Raw genomic sequence first — 6,000 nt, 5'->3', positions numbered from 1 at the left:
ACGACAACAAAGTCGATCATTGACCTCCGGCCTAGGGTGTCCTGGTGCCATGTGCACTGATGGACACCCTCGTGCTTGAACATGGTGTTCGTTATGGACAATCCGTGGCAAGCACAGAAGTCCAATAACTGAACACCGCTCGGGTTCAGATCGGGGAAGCCGTTCTTCCCGATCACCCCTCTCCAGGTGTCACTGCCATTGCCCACATGGGCGTTGAAGTCCCCCAGGGACTCCAAGAAGGTTGGGTACTCTGCACTGCTCTTGGGCCCATAGGCCACAGTGAGACTGTAAGTGGAGGTGAGCCCAACTAGCTTAGTATCTTAGTCCTAACCCAAGAGAGTTGTCTTTGGATAGATGTAGAAAATGTTGTAAGGCCACCAAGAGACAGCAGGGGGCGACGATAGACACTAATCAGTCTGGCTCGCGGACAGAGGGGGCGTGTCTTATGCAGATGATATAATATCTATAATATCATGATTATTCGACTGCAGGGTTGATTCTTCAATTCTGCCACTTGGTGTCCTCACTTCCTCTACTGGTGTGACCCCTTGTGACATCCAAAGCATTGCATTATACAGTTAAAGTACTTTATTTGTTGACTTCTGACACTGAAAATCCCTTACCTTTTAAGATAAGATAGATAAGATAAACCTTTAATATCCACACAAGGGGAAATTTGGTTGTTACAACGCAGTAGAACAGGAGGAAAGGACAGATTATAGGAAGTTTGAAAAACACACTCTTAATAGAACTCTTATGAACAAAAACAAAAAAACTCTTATTAACAAAACTCCTCTCCTATCTTAATAGGGAATGGAGGGGGGGGGGGGGAAATAAAATAAAATTAAATAGATAAATAAGGCACAAATAGACTAAAATAAAATAAATAAATCATTTTTATTATCACACCAAAACACTTGGCCTGGAGTCACTACCTGTTTTTTCCCATGGAAATGTTTTGTCTTTAATATTCCAAAGTATGGAATAAAACATATTCAGTCAAGAGATATGGTTTAACTTTCCATTTTTAAGTAATAGAAAGTTGCATAGTGTTGCTCAAGTGTCTGTTTTATGTACTCAAATAAATGTATCTATTTGAGCTGTTTTATAATAATTTGATCCTTACAATTGGCCAGCATGGGTAGAATTTGACTCAATTGCAAGTAGGTTAGGAAGGCCAACCCAAAAAAGTACAAGCAGTAACGTGAGCATCATCACTGAGTTAAACAGAGAGTCCACACCCCTCTACAGCAGTAACGTGAGCATCATCACTGAGTTACACAGAGAGTCCACACCCCTCTACAGCAGGACAGTGAGCATCATCACTGAGTTACACAGAGAGTCCACACCCCTCTACAGCAGAACAGTGAGCACCATCACTGAGTTACACAGAGAGTCCACACCCCTCTACAGCAGGACAGTGAGCACCATCACTGAGTTACACAGAGAGTCCACACCCCTCTACAGCAGGACAGTGAGCATCATCACTGAGTTACACAGAGAGTCCACACCCCTCTACAGCAGTAACGTGAGCATCATCACTGAGTTAAACAGAGAGTCCACACCCCTCTACAGCAGAACAGTGAGCACCATCACTGAGTTACACAGAGAGTCCACACCCCTCTACAGCAGAACAGTGAGCACCATCACTGAGTTACACAGAGAGTCCACACCCTTCTACAGCAGAACAGTGAGCACCATCACTGAGTTACACAGAGAGTCCACACCCCTCTACAGCAGGACAGTGAGCACCATCACTGAGTTACACAGAGAGTCCACACCCTTCTACAGCAGAACAGTGAGCACCATCACTGAGTTACACAGAGAGTCCACACCCCTCTACAGCAGGACAGTGAGCATCATCACTGAGTTACACAGAGAGTCCACACCCCTCTACAGCAGGACAGTGAGCATCATCACTGAGTTACACAGAGAGTCCACACCCTTCTACAGCAGAACAGTGAGCACCATCACTGAGTTACACAGAGAGTCCACACCCCTCTACAGCAGAACAGTGAGCACCATCACTGAGTTACACAGAGAGTCCACACCCTTCTACAGCAGAACAGTGAGCATCATCACTGAGTTACACAGAGAGTCCACACCCCTCTACAGCAGGACAGTGAGCACCATCACTGAGTTACACAGAGAGTCCACACCCCTCTACAGCAGGACAGTGAGTATCATCACTGAGTTACACAGAGAGTCCACACCCCTCTACAGCAGGACAGTGAGCATCATCACTGAGTTACACAGAGAGTCCACACCCCTCTACAGCAGGACAGTGAGCATCATCACTGAGTTACACAGAGAGTCCACACCCCTCTACAGCAGGACAGTGAGCATCATCACTGAGTTACACAGAGAGTCCACACCCCTCTACAGCAGGACAGTGAGCATCATCACTGAGTTACACAGAGAGTCCACACCCCTCTACAGCAGGACAGTGAGCATCATCACTGAGTTACACAGAGAGTACACACCCCTCTACAGCAGGACAGTGAGCATCATCACTGAGTTACACAGAGAGTCCACACCCCTCTAGAGCAGATCAGTGAGCATCATCACTGAGTTACACAGAGAGTCCACACCCTTCTACAGCAGAACAGTGAGCATCATCACTGAGTTACACAGAGAGTCCACACCCCTCTACAGCAGGACAGTGAGCATCATCACTGAGTTACACAGAGAGTCCACACCCCTCTACAGCAGGACTGTGAGCACCATCACTGAGTTACACAGAGTCCACACCCCTCTACAGCAGGACTGTGAGCATCATCACTGAGTTACACAGAGAGTCCACACCCCTCTACAGCAGGGCAGTGAGCACCATCACTGAGTTACACAGAGAGTCCACACCCCTCTACAGCAGGACAGTGAGCATCATCACTGAGTTACACAGAGAGTACACACCCCTCTACAGCAGGACAGTGAGCATCATCACTGAGTACACAGAGAGTCCACACCCCTCTAGAGCAGAACAGTGAGCATCATCACTGAGTTACACAGAGAGTCCACACCCTTCTACAGCAGAACAGTGAGCATCATCACTGAGTTACACAGAGAGTCCACACCCCTCTACAGCAGGACAGTGAGCATCATCACTGAGTTACACAGAGAGTCCACACCCCTCTACAGCAGGACTGTGAGCACCATCACTGAGTTACACAGAGTCCACACCCCTCTACAGCAGGACTGTGAGCATCATCACTGAGTTACACAGAGAGTCCACACCCCTCTACAGCAGGGCAGTGAGCACCATCACTGAGTTACACAGAGAGTCCACACCCCTCTACAGCAGAACAGTGAGCATCATCACTGAGTTACACAGAGAGTCCACACCCCTCTACAGCAGGACAGTGAGCATCATCACTGAGTTACACAGAGAGTCCACACCCCTCTACAGCAGGACAGTGAGCATCATCACTGAGTTACACAGAGAGTACACACCCCTCTACAGCAGGACAGTGAGCATCATCACTGAGTTACACAGAGAGTCCACACCCCTCTACAGCAGAACAGTGAGCATCATCACTGAGTTACACAGAGAGTCCACACCCCTCTACAGCAGGACAGTGAGCATCATCACTGAGTTACACAGAGAGTCCACACCCCTCTACAGCAGGACAGTGAGCACCATCACTGAGTTACACAGAGAGTCCACACCCCTCTACAGCAGGACTGTGAGCACCATCACTGAGTTACACAGAGTCCACACCCCTCTACAGCAGGACTGTGAGCATCATCACTGAGTTACACAGAGAGTCCACACCCCTCTACAGCAGGACAGTGAGCACCATCACTGAGTTACACAGAGAGTCCACACCCCTCTACAGCAGGACTGTGAGCACCATCACTGAGTTACACAGAGTCCACACCCCTCTACAGCAGGACAGTGAGCATCATCACTGAGTTACACAGAGAGTCCACACCCCTCTACAGCAGGACAGTGAGCATCATCACTGAGTTACACAGAGAGTCCACACCCCTCTACAGCAGGACAGTGAGCATCATCACTGAGTTACACAGAGAGTCCACACCCCTCTACAGCATGACAGTGAGCATCATCACTGAGTTACACAGAGTCCACACCCCTCTACAGCAGGACAGTGAGCATCATCACTGAGTTACACAGAGTCCACACCCCTCTACAGCAGGACAGTGAGCACCATCACTGAGTTACACAGAGAGTCCACACCCCTCTACAGCAGGACTGTGAGCACCATCACTGAGTTACACAGAGTCCACACCCCTCTACAGCAGGACTGTGAGCATCATCACTGAGTTACACAGAGAGTCCACACCCCTCTACAGCAGGACAGTGAGCACCATCACTGAGTTACACAGAGAGTCCACACCCCTCTACAGCAGGACTGTGAGCACCATCACTGAGTTACACAGAGTCCACACCCCTCTACAGCAGGACAGTGAGCATCATCACTGAGTTACACAGAGAGTCCACACCCCTCTACAGCAGGACAGTGAGCATCATCACTGAGTTACACAGAGAGTCCACACCCCTCTACAGCAGGACAGTGAGCATCATCACTGAGTTACACAGAGAGTCCACACCCCTCTACAGCAGGACAGTGAGCATCATCACTGAGTTACACAGAGAGTCCACACCCCTCTACAGCAGGACAGTGAGCATCATCACTGAGTTACACAGAGAGTCCACACCCCTCTACAGCAGGACAGTGAGCATCATCACTGAGTTACACAGAGAGTCCACACCCCTCTACAGCAGAACAGTGAGCACCATCACTGAGTTACACAGAGAGTCCACACCCCTCTACAGCAGGACAGTGAGCACCATCACTGAGCTACACAGAGAGTCCACACCCCTCTACAGCAGGACAGTGAGCATCATCACTGAGTTACACAGAGAGTCCACACCCCTCTACAGCAGGACAGTGAGCATCATCACTGAGTTACACAGAGAGTCCACACCCCTCTACAGCAGGACAGTGAGCATCATCACTGAGTTACACAGAGAGTCCACACCCCTCTACAGCAGAACAGTGAGCATCATCACTGAGTTACACAGAGAGTCCACACCCCTCTACAGCAGGACAGTGAGCATCATCACTGAGTTACACAGAGAGTCCACACCCCTCTACAGCAGGACAGTGAGCATCATCACTGAGTTACACAGAGAGTCCACACCCCTCTACAGCAGGACAGTGAGCATCATCACTGAGTTACACAGAGAGTCCACACCCCTCTACAGCAGGACAGTGAGCATCATCACTGAGTTACACAGAGAGTCCACACCCCTCTACAGCAGGACAGTGAGCACCATCACTGAGTTACACAGAGTCCACACCCCTCTACAGCAGGACAGTGAGCACCATCACTGAGTTACACAGAGAGTCCACACCCCTCTACAGCAGGACAGTGAGCATCATCACTGAGTTACACAGAGAGTCCACACCCCTCTACAGCAGGACAGTGAGCATCATCACTGAGTTACACAGAGAGTCCACACCCCTCTACAGCAGGACAGTGAGCATCATCACTGAGTTACACAGAGAGTCCACACCCCTCTACAGCAGGACTGTGAGCACCATCACTGAGTTACACAGAGAGTCCACACCCCTCTACAGCAGGACAGTGAGCATCATCACTGAGTTACACAGAGAGTACACACCCCTCTACAGCAGAACAGTGAGCATCATCACTGAGTTACACAGAGAGTCCACACCCCTCTACAGCAGAACAGTGAGCATCATCACTGAGTTACACAGAGAGTCCACACCCCTCTACAGCAGGACAGTGAGCATCATCACTGAGTTACACAGAGAGTCCACACCCCTCTACAGCAGAACAGTGAGCATCATCACTGAGTTACACAGAGAGTCCACACCCCTCTACAGCAGAACAGTGAGCATCATCACTGAGTTACACAGAGAGTCCACACCCCTCTACAGCAGAACAGTGAGCATCATCACTGAGTTACACATAGAGTCCACACCCCTCTACAGCAGAACAGTGAGCATC

The sequence above is a fragment of the Eucyclogobius newberryi genome, unplaced genomic scaffold (assembly GCF_026437365.1).
Source record: "Eucyclogobius newberryi isolate DKJ021-1_F unplaced genomic scaffold, fEucNew1.0.hap1 SCAF_4, whole genome shotgun sequence".
Classification (NCBI taxonomy): domain Eukaryota; kingdom Metazoa; phylum Chordata; class Actinopteri; order Gobiiformes; family Gobiidae; genus Eucyclogobius; species Eucyclogobius newberryi.
This window is presented reverse-complemented; position numbering follows the sequence as displayed.